Here is an 18,488-nt window from a genome sequence, read left to right as displayed (position 1 = left end):
ATAAAAATCTAAAAAAAAGAAGAAAAAAAAAATCTGTTCTTTTCAGTTTAATATCTGATACGTCCCCCATCCGGAGACTACATATTAAATGGATTTTTAGATCACGGCGCTGGAGCTGGGGCTTGCTCCATCCACTCCATGCATCGGCCTGGTATTGCAGTGTCTCCAGCAATGGTGTGCTTTCCCTTTTTGGCGATAGCGGTTATTGTGTCGAATAGCAGAACAAGGAATGAGATCTGCCCTTGCAGATGCTGTGGTTTATTGCAAACTTTTTTTCCTGATGCGCCCTCCTGTGGTCTTGGACTCTTCCACGAACGACGCACCCACCTGAGGTCTTGAAGTCATTCACAGACGAGGTGATGCATCGAATCAGGTGTGTTCGGTTAAAGAGTTTCATCTAAAACCGGAGTTGTGAAGCACCGGCCCATGAGTTGGCAGTTTCCAGGCCAGTAATGGAAGGCACCCGTCCTTCCTTTCCTGGAGGGGGCGGAGGGCTAACCATTGGTGTGGATGGTAGAGACGCAAATCATACCTCTGGCTGACCGCCTGGGCCTTCATACTTACCTGGCAGGGGGAGACACCATGGTCAAGAAGGCGGTTCACCCAGGGCAGGGGAGACACCATGATCAAGAAGGCGGTTCACCCAGGGCTTGTTTGTCATCTTGGTTCAGAACTCTTTTTCGTTTTGCCTGCCCTCAACCCTTGGGGAATGGAGAAAGATAATGGCGACTCAAGCACCACGGTGGAATGCGGCAAGATTCGAGCTGTTGGAAGACTTAGAAATGGATTGGATGACTTTCAGCAGAAGGATACTACAAACAGAGTTGGATTTGAACCCTTTTCAACTGGACTACATCTTTGCCTTACCGGGTTGGAAAACGTTTGAAGTTAACTTTGCTACTCTATTGTTATATGAACAATGCTTGGAAAGATTTCGGACAAAAATGAAAGAAGCTGCCTGTTTTCAAAAGATTGAATTGATCCCCTTGGCTGAGAGAGAATTCAGAACTGTGACTGTGATGATGTATTCAGAAAAGATTGAAAATTGAAGATATTTCTACATGGCTCTCATCCCAGCTAACAGGGAACGTTCCCATAACTTTCACTAACATTATGTAAAAGTTATGTAAATATTAGAAAAAAACGTTCCTGACATAATGTTTCTGGAACAGTCTTATAATGTTTTCATAGTTAAAATACATTGTCGTAACGTTGAGGGAAAAGGTTCTCATAACAACGTTCTTGTAACGTCTTTATGATGTTATTTTTAATTGACTGATGTTCTCATAATGTTGAGCGAAAACGTTCCCATAACAACGTTCTTGTTACGTCTTTATGATGTAATTTTTACTTGACTGATGTTCTCAGAATGTTGAGGGAAAACGTTCCCATAACAATGTTCTTGTAATGTCTTTATGATGTTATTTTTACTTGACTGATGTTCTCATAATGTTGAGCGAAAACGTTCCCATAACAACGTTCTTGTTACGTCTTTATGATGTTATTTTTACTTGACTGATGTTCTCATAATGTTGAGGGAAAACGCTCCCATAACAACGTTCTTGTAACGTCTTTATGATGTTATTTTTAATTGCCTGATGTTCTCAGAATGTTGAGGGAAAACGTTCCCATAACAACGTTCTTGTAACATCTTTATGATGTTATTTTTAATTGACTGATGTTCTCATAATGTTGAACGAAAACGTTCTCATAACAACCTTCTTGTAACGTCTTTATGATGTCATTTTTACTTGACTGATGTTCTCAGAATGTTGAGGGAAAACGTTCCCATAACAATGTTCTTGTAACGTCTTTATGATGTTATTTTTACTTGAATGATGTTCTCATAATGTTGAGCGAAAACGTTCTCATAACAACCTTCTTGTAACGTCTTTATGATGTTATTTTTAATTGACTTATGTTCTCATAATGTTGAGCGAAAACGTTCCCAAAACAACGTTCTTGTTACGTCTTTATGATGTTATTTTTACTTGACTGATGTTCAGAATGTTGAGAGGGAAAACGTTCCCATAACAACATTCTTGTTACGTCTTTATGATGTTATTTTTACTTGACTGATGTTCTCAGAATGTAGAGGGAAAACGTTCCCATAACAACGTTCTTGTAACGTCTTTATGATGTTATTTCATAATGTTGAACAAATACATTCTTAAGACACCATTATTGGAATGGCTACATTTTCGAAGTGATGGCAACAGAAATTACAAGTGTGGCAAGTATAGTAGACTAGGCTATATACCACTGATCATTTCTGATCTTTGTTTCTATTTTTCCTATTTGTTCCCTATATTGTCCTAATGACAAATGTGTTTACAACTGGTTTATATTATAATATACCTTTGCAATAAATCATCATGTCTTTTTTTTTAGAATAGAATATGACAAAACATATAGCCTATCTTATTTTAAATTAAATAGGCACAGGCTATACTGCAAAGGTTATGTCATTTACCACTGCATTTGTCACATATTTTATTACAAACTTTTCCTGAACAAGGTCTACATTGTGAATGGATCTTCGGGTTTTGTACAACACAGGCTTTATTTTATTTATTTTTTTTTGCGCTGAAGTGGACAGGACAGAAAAGTCTTGGGTGGAGAGAGTGGAACAGGAATAGCATAGAGTCAGGATTGGAACACCGGTCGGCTACCTAACCAGTAACAATTAGGCAACTGCATCCAAAGTACCGCAAGAGAATTCGGTCTCGCGAAAAAAAACAGAGTTGCCAAGAATTGGGCTACTTTAACACTGCTCCGCGGGTTGTTTTTCATGTCCGCGGGTTTAAGCGACACCAATAACTTGATATTTAACTCTAAAATGCTCTAAAAACCCTCACCAAAAACGTGTATTTTACCTCACCGGAATGCGATTTTTATGGGGGATCCCTATAAACATGAGTGGACTGGTGTTGTGAAAATCTGGCAACCCTGAAACAAGCCGTCTTTCAGGTTCTGACGTCATCACGGTGCGTATGCTTCATGCAGCGCCGTTTTCAAACGAATGGAATTCAAAATCTGCAGCTCACCTTTATATATGTCTACTAGGGATGGGCGATACCTAATTTTTCCATGCGATACGATACCAATACATTTTGTTACAATTTTAACGATACCGATACCAATACACCAATACCGATACTACTTATAATTTTAAAAGTGTATGTGATTTTTCTAAATATTCTTAATTTAGTATATATATATATATATATATATATTAAAAAAAAATATATATATATATATATATATATATATATATATATATATATATATATATATATATTTGCAGTTACCATGGCTACAAGAACAATGATTTGTGGTGTTATTGTTAAAACCATGGGTAATTTTTGTAAGGGAACCTGAAAAAAAAAGCACAAAAAGTAGCACAATTTACATATGATTTACAGTTTATTTTAATAAATATCAAACATTCAATTCAATTGTGTATTACAGCTGACACCTACATGAACGATTACAGTTGTTTTTATGACTGTAAGTCATTCTCCTCAAATGCTACTGACGTTAGAAAAGTGTATACCAATATCGCATGTAACTTTAGAGATGGTCCCTAAATTTGAGACTCTCGAACCTCCAACGTCAAGCCAACTTCATTTTTCCATATTTTCTTTTCTCTGCGCCGGATAGGTGATGTCCTTTACCCAGGCATAGATGTCCATCCATCAATTATGAACATGCAGCCGCAAACATGAGGTGCGAGCAGTCGCGAGCGCGGATGGGAGAATGGGATTTGGAGCCCTATGCAGACTGCGTATTTTGTGTATAGGGAGTGGCGGTACTGCTGTCATTTTTCGCGCAAGTCGCGACCGTGCATGACGTGTTGTGATGGTGAATGGCACATTGCAGTGCGCGCAGCCGCATACCAATCAGTGTTAACGTCATACCACCGCGACCACGAGACATTTTCTTTTAAGATCATACACACCCCTTACGAAAATTAACCATGGTTTTACTACAAATAAAACAAAAAAAACCATGGTTACTATAGTTAATCCATGGTAACCACAAATTAACCATGGTTTTGCTAAATTAACCATAGTATAACCATGGTATTTGTAGTAAATCTGTGGTTATACAAATGGTAGTCAACACGCCAAAAAACCATGGGTTACTACAGTTTTACTATAATAAAACCATGGTTATTTTTCGTAAGGGACACCGTCCCGATTGGCCTGCACACATTGCTTAAAAGATTTGATGTGCACATACCTAATATCTACCTCTGAGGCCAGATCGCAGCCATTCTGAGAGGTGAGTCGATTACACAGTAGGTTGTGTTTTTTTTTCTTCAAATTTGTATGACCGGGTAGCTAAATAGTTTAGAAGCTTGCAGTTATTTATGCGGGAGACAATTAACTTATAGGCTAACGTTATTTGTTGTTGTGTGGGATTTACTTTGAAGGCCTTTTTAAATCGAACTCCTATTTGTGTGCAGACAGGCTTTGCCACGTTATATTTGAATCTTAAACGTTTCATAACATTCAGTTTTAACGCAAAATACATATTAATTAACATTAGCCGTGTTTCCACTGTAGGGCCAACAGCAAGTGCATCACTACACGAGTCAGAAATATATTAATACGCCATGCTAAAGGATACGTACTTGCTTAAAGGCCATTAATGTCTTACAAACATTTTTTTATGCCTGTTAATGTCATAATCACTCAACAGAATAAATTCAGGTTATTGTAATTGCTATACTTTTCTGTGACTGTTAGTTGCACATGTAGGCTAATTAGACAATTAATCAGCTATATGTCAATACTTACAGTTATCTCTCTCTCTCTTTCTCTCTGACAGTTACTTTTCAAAAGTTTCTCAAACATGGAGTCTGACATAAACGGGGTATGATTTTTCTTATTTTATTATTACAAAAAGAGAGTGGTTAGTACTTCAAGGTTGTAAGTGTTTGCACTTGGAACACAGTGTCATATGCATTGTTGTAACTCCAGCTGTGTGTGATCTTTGTAGAGGTGGAGTGGGCTAAGCACAGCACAACAAACCAAACACCAAAGCAACCCTGTGTTTTCCAAATTATTTTGTATAATTATGCACACAGTTTTATTTTTCTTGGTGCAGATATTGCTGTGTAGCATAATACAGCATTACTTTTATTTTCAGATCGATTGGCTGAGCCTCATGGGAGGCAACACACCTGGAGAGTCGGTCAGAAGACTGCTTAGGAAACTCGGGACGAATGCTCTATGGGCCCAATATAGTCTTAAAGGCCGCAAGGGAAAGAAGAATTTTCAGGAACTGGAAATATGTAATGTCATAATCCTTGAGTTGTTTCTCAGTTGTTTCTTATTCCAAACATTTTATAGTAAGTCGCAGAAGATAAACTTTATTTTCAAAGTAAGCTAGGCCAAAGACTGCATAAGGAAATGAGCAGTGTATTTGACATACTGTATGCTTAATCATCATTTATTGTAAGTAGCAGTAACATGTTTGGTTTTTGTGTATCTTAACTGCATTTTAAGATGCCTGTCGTCGAACACACACCAAGGTGCTGGAAAAAGTAATTGAGCACTTCATATCAGAAACACTGAGATAAGGTAAGGCTTTTTTAGTTTGTAAAACATTAATAAGGAAAACATAGCACATATAATACAGATTATACTGTATACTAATACTATGTTTTGTTTCCATAGATGCTACAATCTAAGGTGTCACTTCAGGTCGAAGCAGAGACTTCGGGAAAAGAAGACACACAGAACACACTTAATTAGTTGTTTTACACACAGAACGTATTTTACCAAATGTTTGAATTTATATTTGTTTATAAAAAAAGTTCCCAGGGTAATGTTTGGAGGATATTTGGATATTTTATATGACGTTTAAACATTCAGCATTTTTTCCCCCTATCATTTTTCTAACAAGATGAAAAATCTGGACATTTGGAATGTTTAAAATCATTTATAAATAATGTTTTCATAATGTTTTCAAGATGATAGAATGTAATGTTTCTATAACATTCACACATACCAAGAAAGAGCGTTCCTAATACATAAAAAAATGCAAATTTCAAACATTTAACGAACATTCCATAATAACATTTTCATAACGTTTTCAAGATGATAGAATGGATGTTTCTATAACGTTCACATAAACCTAGAAAAAACGTTCATAATACATTAAAAAAAGCACATTTCAAACATTTAACTAACATTCCTTAACATTTTCATAACGTTTTCAAGATGATAGAATGGAATGTTTCCATAACGTTCACATAAACCTAGAAAAAACGTTCCTAATACATTAAAAAAATTTACATTTAAGGAACATTGACTAATAACATTTTCATTACGTTTTCAAGATGATAGAATGGAATGTTTCTCTAACGTTCACAAACCAAGAAAAAACGTTCCTAATGCATTAAAAAAGCACATTTCAAACATTTAACGAACATTCCCTAATAACATTTTCATAACGTTTTTAAGATGATAGAATGGAATGTTTCTACAACGTTCACATAAACCTAGAAAAAACGTTCCTAAAACATTAAAAAAATGCTAATTGTAAACATTTAAAGAACATTCAGTAATGACGTTTTCGTAGGTTTTTAAAATGGTAGGATGAAATGTTTCTGTAACGTTCGCAGAAACCCCACAATGTTCTCAATACATTAAAAAAACTTGCCGTTCTCAACGTTTACAAAACATTCCGAAATAAAGTTTTCATAACTTAAGGGAAATGTTAGTAAAATGTTCTGACAACTCATTTTTGTTAGCTGGGTAGATGGTTCAGTGATCCACATTTCCTACACTTCTTAGGTTGGCCATTATAGAACACAAAGCCTCTAATGGTGCCTAATTGGATGACTGATGGCAGATGGAGGAGCTCTCCTTTTTCATTAGTTCTCAACCGAACCTGGTATTTGGATGCTGCAGTTTTAATTCCATCTTCGTCTTTCACTTGAGAGGCTTTTTGTGACTGTGCAGTGCAATGAGAGCCATGTAGAAATATCTTCAATTTTGATCTTTTCTGAATACATAATCACAGTCACAGTTCTGAATTCTCTCTCAGCCAAGGGGATCAATTCAATCTTCTGAAAACAGACAGCTTCATTCTTTTTTGTCCGAAATCTTTCCAAGCATTGTTCATTTAACAATAGAGTAGTAAAAATAACTTCAAACGTTTTCCTACCCGGTAAGGCAAAGATGTAGTCCAGTTGAGAAGGGTTGAAATCCAACTCTGTTTGCAGTATCCTTCTGCTGACAGTCATCCGATCCATTTCTAAGTCTTCCAACAGCTCGAATCTTGCCACATTCCGTCGTGCTGCTTGAGTCGCCATTATCTTTCTCCAATCCCCAAGGGTTGAGGGCAGGCAAAACGAAAAAGAGTTCTGAACCAAGGATGACAAACAAGCCCTGGGTGAACCGCTTTCTTGATCATGGTGTCTCCCTTGCCAGGTAAGTATGAAGGCCCAGGCAGTCAGCCAGAGGTATGATTTGTGTCTCTACCGTCCATACCAACGGTTAGCCCTCCGCCCCCCTCCAGGAAAGGAAGGACGGGTGCTTTCCGTTACTGGCCTGGAAACTGCCAGGCCGATGCATGGAGTGGATGGAGCAAGCCCCGCCTCCAGCTCCATGATCTAAAAATCCACTTAATATGTAGTCCCCGGATGGGGGACGTATCAGATATTAAACTTTTTTTTTTATTATTAAATCCATACACTCATATAAATTTACAAATGAACCACTTGTAACAAAGGCTTACATATTTTCAGTTTGAACATTCCAAACTCAAAAATAATTTCATATAAAGTGAACAACACATTACAATCAGCACCTCATAACCAATACTAGATTTTTGACACCCAAGACTTTATCCCACCCCTACCCGAGGGAGTCCCCCCCATACAGCCCTCATCCCCTCCTCCCCATAAACGACCTTTAACCCATTTACCTCTTTTACCAAACTTGCCAAAAGTGTTGAAAATAACTTTTGAGGTTCTAAACCAGGCAACTGCTTCCTCAGGCACCTTAGTCGCCAGTCCCATAAGATACGCTTCCCTTCTGAGATAGTAACCCATACTACTCTTTTCTGATCCTTCTCTATATTTCCCAACCCTCCTCCATACAACATTAAGTCCCGGGTAATCAGTGGTCCTCCCCACTCTCTCCACCACCCAGTGACTGCTTCCCATAAAGCCATTGCTCCTGGACATGACCACAAGGCATGCTCAATTGTCTCTTCTCCCCCACAACCCACTGGGCACAAAGGAGATCTGCCCTGACCATGCCTATATAAACGCTCCCGTACTGGAAGCCTCCCTAATGCTGCCAACCAGTTCACATCCTTACACCTCCCTACCAAATAATCTGGTTGCAAGGACAACCAGTTCACTTCAATTGGAGGCCCTGCCCCTCTAGCTTCCTTAACTGAGCTCTCCATCAACCTATCATACAGCTTCCTATGATTTAACAACAATGACTCTTCCAAGCACCAAGGATTTCCTTTAATGATGTCTGCCGCCACATTATAATGTTCAGGCCTATCCAGTGACCAAGGCACCCTATTACTCCACCCTGTTAAATGTCTCAAAGGCCAGCCCAACCAAAAGTGAGCCAACACATGTGCTTTATGCTCTGGAGCCTGTACCACTAGGCAAGCTGCAAATGCAATAAACAAAGCCGTAACCTTCCAAGGGAGGCACGGCACCCCTCTGCCTCCCTCAGCCAGAGGACGAAACATCTGCGCACTTGATACTAGCTCAGTCCTCCCTCTCCAAATAAAAGAAAAAATTAACTTCTCCATTCTCCTCCCCTGCCAAAAAGGTAGGGGAAAAACATAAGCCAGATGATTAATACTGGGCAACACATCTGCCTTCACAACCTGTACTCTACCCCATAATGACAGATCCCTTACACTACATCGGTTTACTTTACATTGTAAAGATTTCAACATCCCCTCCCAATTTTGTTGTGCACTTTTCACCTTGAAAAAATAAACACCCAAGATTTTAATACTATCCTGACACAAGGTATACCCTCCTGGAACCAAAGTCCTCTTACTCCACCGTCCTACAAACATCAATTAAGATTTACTGACATTTATTTTGGCACCTGTGGCTTCAGAAAAACTATGCAAAATCTTTCCTGTCACTACAAAATCTTTTTCTGTGGTCAAAAAGACTGTCATATCATCTGCGTAAGCTAACACTTTTGCCCTTATCCCTCCTCCACCTGGCATTACTAAACCAGTAAAAGCTGCTGTTAATCGTAGCTGACTAATCAGAGGCTCTAAAGACAGTATATAGCACAAGGGTGACAAAGGACACCCTTGCCTCACACCACCCAACTGTCTCACTGGTTCAGAATAGAACCCGTTTATCCTAATCTGACTGAAAGCTCCGCTATACAGAAGCTGGATCCAGGCTCTGAATCCTGGGACAAATCCAAGCTTCTCCAACACTGACCACAAAAAAGAATGGCTAACCCTATCAAAGGCCTTTTCCTGGTCAAGGCTCAGGATTGCCAAAGGAAGCTGACGTTGCTCAGCCCAGCTGATCAAATCCTGGATCAAAACTAAATTGAGGCTGCCTGATCTTCCTGGGACCCCACAAGTTTGATCTGGATGAACCACCAAATCTAACACCCCCTTAAGCCGTAAGTTTAAGACTTTGGCCAGAATCTTATAATCGGTAGTAAGTTTGCCAAATCCTCCTTACTATTTTTCTTATGCAGGAGGGTCACCGCAATTTCCCACTTCCAGACTTTCCTGATAGACTTTAATGAGTTCAGGGGCAAGAAGGCTTGATAAAATTCAGCCGGGAGACCATCACCACCTGGAGACGTGCCTCTCTTCAAGGACTTAATTGCTACCTCTACTTCCTTCAAGGTGACCTCCTTCTCTAACCTGCCTGCCTCCTCTTCCTCCAAGGTCCTGTCCAGATCCTCTAGAAACCCCTCCGCTGTTGACTCTCTTATTTCTCTATTCACAAACAGCTCCTTATAAAAGGCAACTGAAGCCTTGAGCATTCCTTCAACTGAATAAACCTTACCCTTCTCTGTATTTAAACATTCCATACTGCTACGCTTCTGCCTGCCCTTCACAGTAGAAAAGAAAAACTTTGTAGGCCTTTCATCTAACACACGCTGACATACACCTGACTGCATAACAAACTTCTGTGCTTCCCCTCTATAATGTTCATTCAAAGAATCCTGCAAGAGTTTGGCTTTTTTCCACCCTTGCACAGTGCTCAATAGACCTTGAGAGCATAAAAATTGGAGTTCTTTAGTCCATTGACGCACTTGATTCCTCTTAGCCTTCCCCAAAGCTAAACCCCATGCCCTGCAAAAAAACCTTATCCTCTCCTTCACCCCTCCCCACCAGTCAGAATGTGACTGGTAGAATTCTTTTAAATTGCACCACCCAGCATATAATACCTGGAAAACCTTACAAAAGGTTTGGTCTTTGAGGTATGTAACATTCCTCCTCCACTTCCCCCGACCCCTTTGCCCTGCTTCCACCTCTGCCCCAGCCCCAACTAAACAATGATCTGAACACCACATTGGCTGCCTTGTGTAGCTACTAACTTTAACAGATTTTGAAAAAATTATATAATCCAACCGCAATGCCTCCTGCCAACTGTTCCACCATGTATAACCCAACCCCCCCCCCGCCCCCCCCCCCCCCCATCCAGCTGTCTGACCTGAATCTTGTAATCCAAAACTTTTAATAACCCCTGCCAATTCACCCCCAGAACTTTTTTCTAGGGACATATTAAAATCCCCTGCCAAGACCACTAGCCGGTTCGTATATAATAACGGAAATATTTTTCCCAAAAAACCTTCCCTCTCCTCTCGCTTACTTGGCACATACACATTTATGAACCACAAGGCCACCCCCCTCCATCTTGCATCCACGAACATCACCCTCCCTGGAACAATCACCCCAGATGTTTCAACTATCACCTCCCAGGAAAATAATAAAATCCCCACCCCATCCGCCCTCACATTCCCCACTCCCCAAAAGGATGGTCCCCGAGTACAATCCTTCGAAAAATTCTCCACATCCCTTTCATTCTACAAGTGACATTCTTGTAAATACAAAACATCATAATATAAATCTTTAACAGAAAAGAAAACTGCTGTCTGGCATTCTGCCATTTTCAGCCCTCTTACATTAAATGTTGCCACTCTTAACAGTCCCATTGAAAACCTTTAGACTCCCTCCAAAAGCCCCCATATCACCCACAATACTTCCCCAACCCACTTCCCCCCTTATTCCTCATTTTTCCCACATTCTCTTCTTCCCCTTCCTCCCTTTACCCTCCTTGAAACCACTTCAGACCATTCCCCGGATTCTGCTATCATTTCTTCCCCTTCCTCTTCAATACTATCCCCCCAACCAGTGCTTGTCCCTCCCTCCTCATTCTCTTTTCCTTCATAGCCCTCCTCATTACAATCTTGACTCACAGAGTCCTCACTAACAGAGTTTTCCAGTTTGCTGTATTTGCATATTTCCCCATTATCAGGGTCACTGGCCTCACTCCAGGCTCTGCGACGGCCAGTCCCAGATGCTGACTCTGCTGCAATCTCCATCTTTGACTCACTATGTACTGTCTCTCGTTGGTGGGTTGATCCAGTTGCAGGCTCCAAAATGGTCTGCTCCTTATCCACCTCCAACACCCCAGAAAGCACCTCTGTGAAATCCAGATCTGTCCATCCTGGAGATGGATTAAGCTGCTGCTCCGATCCCACTCCTTTTACCTCCTTTCCATCCAGGGACAAGGTTATCAGATCCCCCACAGTTCCATCCGCTTGTTCCTTCATACCAGCACACTCCTGACTTGATGTACTCATACTTCTTTGATCATTCGCACCTGTCGCTTGTTGAAGATGCCCCTCCTTTTCTGCTGGTAGACTGCTAAGAATGGCATCCAGGTCTGCCTGCAGATCATGACCTTCCTTCAATATGCTCGCATATGACTTGTTTCTTGAAGGACAGGTACGATAAAGATGATCGGCCTTGCCACAAAGGCTACAAAGTTTTGGTGCGGGGCAGGCAGAAGCAACGTGGTCTGCCTTCCCGCAAAACCGACAACGCTGTCCTTCACAGTCTGTTTTAACGTGTCCTTCTCCACCACATCTCCTGCAATACATGGGCTGCCCAGGGTATTAGAGAAAGCCCCTGTTAAGCCCAATGGAAATGGACCCTGGTAGGTGAATCAGGCTTTCAGGGACTGCTGAGTCCACCAGGAGCTTCACAAAAAAAAATGCCTCTTTCCAGTCCAAATCCCCAACCGATCCCTCACACGCTCACCTCCTTTCACAGCCTCGCAGTGCCTCTCAAGAAAAGTCATTACCTCTACATCCTCAACAAAAGGATTATATAGGTGGATTGTGAGAGGTAAGTAATCCTGTGCAAACAGAGGGTGCAAAATCAGTCCTTCCAACAACTTTTGCTTTTTCTGCCCCCAAGACTCAAAAAAACTCACACAGTCCGTTAAATTGAAGAAGGTCAGATCCATAAATCCCATTGCTGTGAAATCCTGAAGACAGAACACTGATGAAGCTGCTACATTGAAGACTCCTTTCAAGACATCCACGACCACAAATTCCCTCCTGAAGTTTTCCTTTACAGACCGGAAAGCATTCTGAAGCACTTGAATCTGTACAGTATTCTTCAACCGTGCCATAATGGCCGGCAAAGTACCATCTTCTCTCGACGTAGCCATCGCCGCTACACTTGATCTTAGCCAAAAGGCTGAGAAGCGATGCTGCTAAGACGCAGCGGGGAGGAAGGCGGACATGACGATGCCCATCTCGGCTTTGGTAAGTCTGGGAGACCTAAATACGCTGGGGGATGGTAGTACCCTCCCCTGTCTGCAATCTCACCAGCCTTATCCCGATCGGCCTGACAGTGGCACTGCAGCGATGGAAAATACGGCATCGCTCGTAGCTCCCAAAGGGATTGTCGCAGAGCCATGTGCCTTATGTCATTGGAATCCTTGGGACCTCACAACATGCTAAGGTGGCGTGTCTGGGATGGCTCGAATGGCTATAACTCCAAGTAGGAATGAGATCCCTTCACCCAAATCGGCACACCTGTGCAGGGGCTCAGTCAGAGGCCAGGTGAAAAAGGGCGCTGCAACAGGCCACTTGGTGGTGCTGTAAGCGACAACTAAATTAATATGAACTGAAAACTGACTACCAAACAACATAGAGACAGCTACAGTCCCCCACTACCATAAATTATGCAGTCGAGATTCCCGCATTTGGGGAATTCGCAGGGGTCAGCATGGCCTGAGTGCAATGGGCAAGCCTCGCCCTGGGTGAACCGCCTTCTTGACCATGGTGTCTCCCCTGCCAGGTAAGTATGAAGGCCCAGGCGGTCAGCCAGAGGTATGATTTGCGTCTCTTCCGTCCATACCAACGGTTAGCCCTCTGCCCCCCTCCAGGAAAGGAAGGATGGGTTCCTTTCATTACTGGCCCTGGAAACTGCCAACTCATGGGCCGGTGCTTCCCAACGCCGGTTTTAGATGAAACCCAGACAGCAAGCAGTTTCGGCCCAGGTCTGGCCCATATCTGGCCCGCATGGATTTCATGCGGGCCAGATGTGGGCCGGATCTGGGCCAACACTATGTTGCTGTCTGGGCTCTTTAACCGAACACACCTGATTCGATGCATCACCTCATCTGTGAATGACTTCAAGACCTCAGGTGGGTGCGTCGTTGGTGGAAGAGTCCAAGACCACAGGAGGGCGCATCAGGAAAAAAAGTTCGCAATAAACCACAGCATCTGCAAGGGCAGATCTCATTCCTTGTTCTGCTATTCGACACAATAACCGCAATCCCCAAAAAGGGAAAGCACACAGTTCCTGGAGACACTGCAATACCAGGCCGATGCATGGAGTGGACGGAGCAAGCCCCGGCTCCAGCTCCGTGATCTAAAAATCCATTTAATATGTAGTCCCCGGATGGGGGACGTATCAGATATTAAACTGATAAGAACAGATTTTTTTTTTCATTAAACTCCAACACTCATACAAGATTCATTTCAAACTCAAAATTCACAACATTCCAATTTGAAAGTTAGCATATTTTGAACAGCACATCACAACTATCACTAGAAATATTTAAACTTAAAGGACTTTTTTGTCAACATTACTTCCCCCTCCCTTCCCTCCTGGGGTCTTAGACTCTTCCACTAAAGATGCACCCACCTGAGGTCTTGAAGTCTTTTACAGAGTCACAAGTCCACCGCACCATCACCCGTTTCCCCACCAGCAGGTTTCTGGCAGTCCAGATTGCATGCTTTATAGCAAGTTTCTTTAAAAAAATTCTTAATAAATGCATATTCTTTTGGCAAGTTAAAAGACACTGGTGTTCTACGATCTACTGTTAAAATTTTTAGGTAGCGTAAATACAACCCCATCCAAAACTTGACTATTGCTGCGGTCTTGTCACTGGATGGGGCCGTGGCATACTTAAAATGTAATCCTGTAAAATTACTCCCTAAAAAAGGCTAAGGTCTGGCAGTCCTTTGCCTCCGTTTTCCTTTCTTTTCTTGACTGTTTCTCTCTTTATTCTCTCCCACCTGGATCCCCAGAGAAAATAAACGACAGCACGTTCCACTGCTTAAATGAAGGACCTGGGGGGGGGGGGTCCTTAGTCCCCACAAACCCAGTCGCTGTCTTACTTTACCTAAAGCATCGGTCCAATTTCCTCGTCCACCCCCCTCCCTATCAAATTTTATGCCTAGAATTTTATATTATCGTTTCTTAGAGTCACTTCCAGTCCTCCCACGTCTATGTCGCCCCACATACCAACCTGGGGGCGATAGAGTGCTGACAGGAAGTGACGTGGCAGTAGAGGGTGAGGAAGGCTCACCTAAGCTTGTTTGTATTTAATATTTTTGTGTTTGTTTTATGAGTTTTTGCTTTTTATTTTTTGTTGAAGTTTATCCTCCCAACAGCGTATGCTGTTTGGGGGGAAAGTAAGTCTAGTAGTTTGTTTATGTTAAAAATGGATGGATCTTTGGTGACGGACAAAGCAATGGAAGGAGGGACACAAAGGCAAAAAGAACTTGGACTGGAAAATCGACGACGAGAAGGAAACGGAATGGATAAAGATGACAGAAGAGATGCAAAAAGAGTTTATATGAAGGAAGCAACAGTGATTGTGGAATTATTGCATGTGCAGGATGCGAAGGCAGAAGACATTATTAAAGCGATTGCAGGGAGAATTGGTGTGGCAAAAATTCTGGCTGTGAGACCAAGGCTATCAAAGGAATATGAGATTACCTTAGAGAATGAGGAGGATGCAGATGAATTAACCAATGGACTGACTGTTAAGGGAATAAACTGTGAGGTGAAAAGGCTGCAAAACAGGGACTATGTTGTCTCATTCATGAACCTGCCTGCCTATGTGAATGATGAGGACATCGTAAAGAAGCAAGAGGGATGGGGGGTAACCCCAGTCTCTAACATCAGGAGGAGGACATACCCAGGCACCAACATCGAAGATGGGACGAGGTATATTAAAGTGCGGTTCCCCAAAGAGGTGGCGTCCCTGCCCTACAGCACCAAGATGGAGACAGCAGAAGGTCCACAGTTTTTTCGGGTGGTGCACAGTAACCAGGTGAAGACCTGTAGACTGTGCATGAGCCCAGACCACATGGTAAAGGACTGCCCAGAATTTACTTGTTACAAGTGCCTGGATAGGGGCCACTTCGCAAGAGACTGCAGAGCGGTGAGTTGCCCGGACTGCAGGAGAGTTTTGAATAAGTGTGAGTGCTGGATGGAAAACAACCAAAATCAAGAGGAGCAGGAGGGAAAGCAGGTGTATAAGAAAGATGAAGGCAAGGAGATGGAGGAAGAGGAGGAAGGAACACAGGACGGTGGGAATAAAGAGAACAGTAATGGACAAGAAGAGGACGACAACGAACAAAGGATGCAGACTCAAATGGAAGGAGGAAGATTGGCACCAGTGCAAAAAACTGAAAGGATACTGCACAGTGCAAAATGGACAAAATGGAAAAAAAAACTATCAAGAAGACAAAGAGAGTGAGGAAAGTAATGAGGATGTAGACACTGAAGTAAAAGGCCTCAAAAGAAGAAGATTGCCCAAGGAAAGACCGAACCTTGATAAGGCTAGGAAAAAAAGTGACACAAGAGAACCCTCTAGTAAATGTAAATAAATATGAAGTGTTGAAAGTCTCTGAGAGCGCGGACTGAGAAAATGGGTTTTATGCATGTTTTATTATATTTTATGTTTTAAGTGTTGTTGTTTTTAATGCTAGGGGACTGTTGAATGAAATGAAATTTGAAAAACTAAAAGAACTGTGTAAAAATGAGGATATTATTTTATTGCAAGAAACAAACTGGAGAAGGGATGTAATGGATGTTTTTAAGAAGAGATGGGATGGAGAAATATTTTTTAATAACTGAGAAGGACAAATGGGAAGAGGGGTAGCTATATTAATAAGAAAAAACAAGGAAGTAGAAGGGGAACTTATCTATGATGATAAAAAAAGGGAAATGTATAGGGGTGAAAATTAAATATGGAAATGAAGAATTTAATTTAATCAACCTACATGCGCCAAATGAAGAAAAAGAAAAGACTATATTTTTTACTGTTTTAAGAGACTTGATAGAAGGATGGGGAAAAATAATAATGGCGGGTGATTTTAATACGGTTTTTAGTAAGAGAGATATGGCTGACAGAATGGTTTTTAAGTCAGATACAGGGAGAAAAGAATTAAGGGGTTTGATGGAGGGAAAAAATATGATAGATGTATGGAGAGAGAGCCATGAAAAGAAAATAGATTTTTCTAAAAAATAGCTAGTCTGTAATTTTTTATGTCAAACAAGAATAGATCACTTTTTATGTACAAGAAACCTAACCTATTTTACAGAGGATGTAACTTACAAGGTAACTTCTTTGAGTGATCATAAAATGGTTTTAATGAGAATGAATTTTAAAGATGAAACTAAGGGACCTGGAGTTTGGATTTTAGACACAGAACTTTTAAAAAACAGAAGTTACAAACAAGGGATTGAAAATATAATAGAAGAAGAAAAAGAAAATAGAATGTATTGGGAAGACAAGAGATTGTGGTGGGAGAGTGTAAAATATGAAATAAAAAAATATTCAATTAAGTATAGCAGGTTGATCCAGAAAGTGAAAAGGGCTAAAGAAAAAGAGATAAGAGATAAATTAAAGGGGGGGTGAAATGCTCGTTTTCACTCAATATCCTGTTAATCTTGAGTACATATAGAGTAGTACTGCATCCTTCATAAATCCAAAAAGTCTTTAGTTTTATTATATTCATAAGAGAAAGATAGTCTGTACCGATTTTTCCCGGAAAAACACGAGTGCCTGGAGGCGTGACGTGTGGGCGGAGCTAAAGAATCACGAGCGCGAATAGGCTTTTGCGTTGAGAGCATGTGGAAGCTGTGACATTACCGTGAGGGAAAAACCATCATCCAAAACAAACCATGGCTTACAGTCAGATTCAGCCGTTTATTTATGATCCAGAATCAGATCCAGAGGCGGAAACTGAACGAAAGCAGCAGCAGCAACGACTCGCTCCGAGCGGGGCTCGAACCCGGGTCTCTGGCATGGGAGGGGACGCACTAACAAGGAGGCAGAGATATTTGAAGCAGTTTTACTCACCGCCTGCGGTTCCAACACAGGATCGTGACCCTTTTTCCTTGGGATTGCATCATCCTTAAGAAATAAACGATACGCAAATCCGTCGTCAAACTGGGCCTTGTGAACAAGCATCTTCGAAATGCAGGGAACAAACAAAAACACTTGCACAAGTCCGTTGATGCTCTGTAAAAATAAACTCCATCCACTGGTCCCTTAATGCTGTTTTTTTTCTTTTTTTGGTAATCTGTGCAGGGTTGTCTTGCCCTGGCAACCAAAAACACACTTCTTTTGTGACTTTTCGCGACGTTCTCCCTCTGATCAGTGTATCGCTCTGAACAGTGAAATGTCTGTGCTCTGCTCAGCCTCGCTATATGGGAGCGCGCGCTCTTCCGGCAGAAGTGCGTCAGGACCCATATAAGGAAATTCCGCTCCATCTAACGTCACACAGAGCCATACTCGAAAAAAAACTTTCCGAAACTTGTGACAAACCGGAAGGAGTATTTTGGGAACAAAAATACTCCTTCAAATGTACAACTTAATTTTTGAAACTTTGTCCATGTTTAGCATGGGAATCCAACACTTTAACAGTGTAAAAAACTCAGTATGCATGAAATAGCATTTCACCCCCCCCTTTAAAGGAATAATTAAATAAGGAGGAGGTAAATGTGCAAAATGTTAAAGTAATGGAGGAGGAATTGAAGAAATTTGAGGAAAGTAAATGTAATGGAGCAATGTTAAGAAGTAGAGCAAAATATACAATAGAAGGAGAAAAATGCACCAGGTTCTTTTTTTACCTAGAAAGGGGGAAAGCAAAATCGGAAATGATAAAAGAATTGAGAAATAAAAA

General features: G+C 41.2%; 3 non-coding genes across 3 annotated transcripts; 1 reads left to right on the top strand and 2 right to left on the bottom strand.

Annotated features, from left to right (window-relative positions):
• On the top strand, positions 1-185 carry LOC113100142 (U2 spliceosomal RNA). The gene has a single exon (XR_003289580.1). It is a non-coding gene; the product is annotated as a U2 spliceosomal RNA (small nuclear RNA).
• A 13,020-nt stretch (positions 186-13,205) lies between these two features.
• Positions 13,206-13,364, bottom strand: LOC113100139 (U1 spliceosomal RNA). Its single transcript, XR_003289578.1, has one exon. It is a non-coding gene; the product is annotated as a U1 spliceosomal RNA (small nuclear RNA).
• Positions 13,365-13,847: 483 nt separating this feature from the next.
• On the bottom strand, positions 13,848-14,037 carry LOC113100141 (U2 spliceosomal RNA). The gene has a single exon (XR_003289579.1). It is a non-coding gene; the product is annotated as a U2 spliceosomal RNA (small nuclear RNA).
• Positions 14,038-18,488: the final 4,451 nt, after the last annotated feature.

The sequence above is a fragment of the Carassius auratus genome, unplaced genomic scaffold (genome assembly GCF_003368295.1).
Source record: "Carassius auratus strain Wakin unplaced genomic scaffold, ASM336829v1 scaf_tig00217195, whole genome shotgun sequence".
Taxonomy (NCBI): domain Eukaryota; kingdom Metazoa; phylum Chordata; class Actinopteri; order Cypriniformes; family Cyprinidae; genus Carassius; species Carassius auratus.
This window is presented reverse-complemented; position numbering and strand designations above follow the sequence as displayed.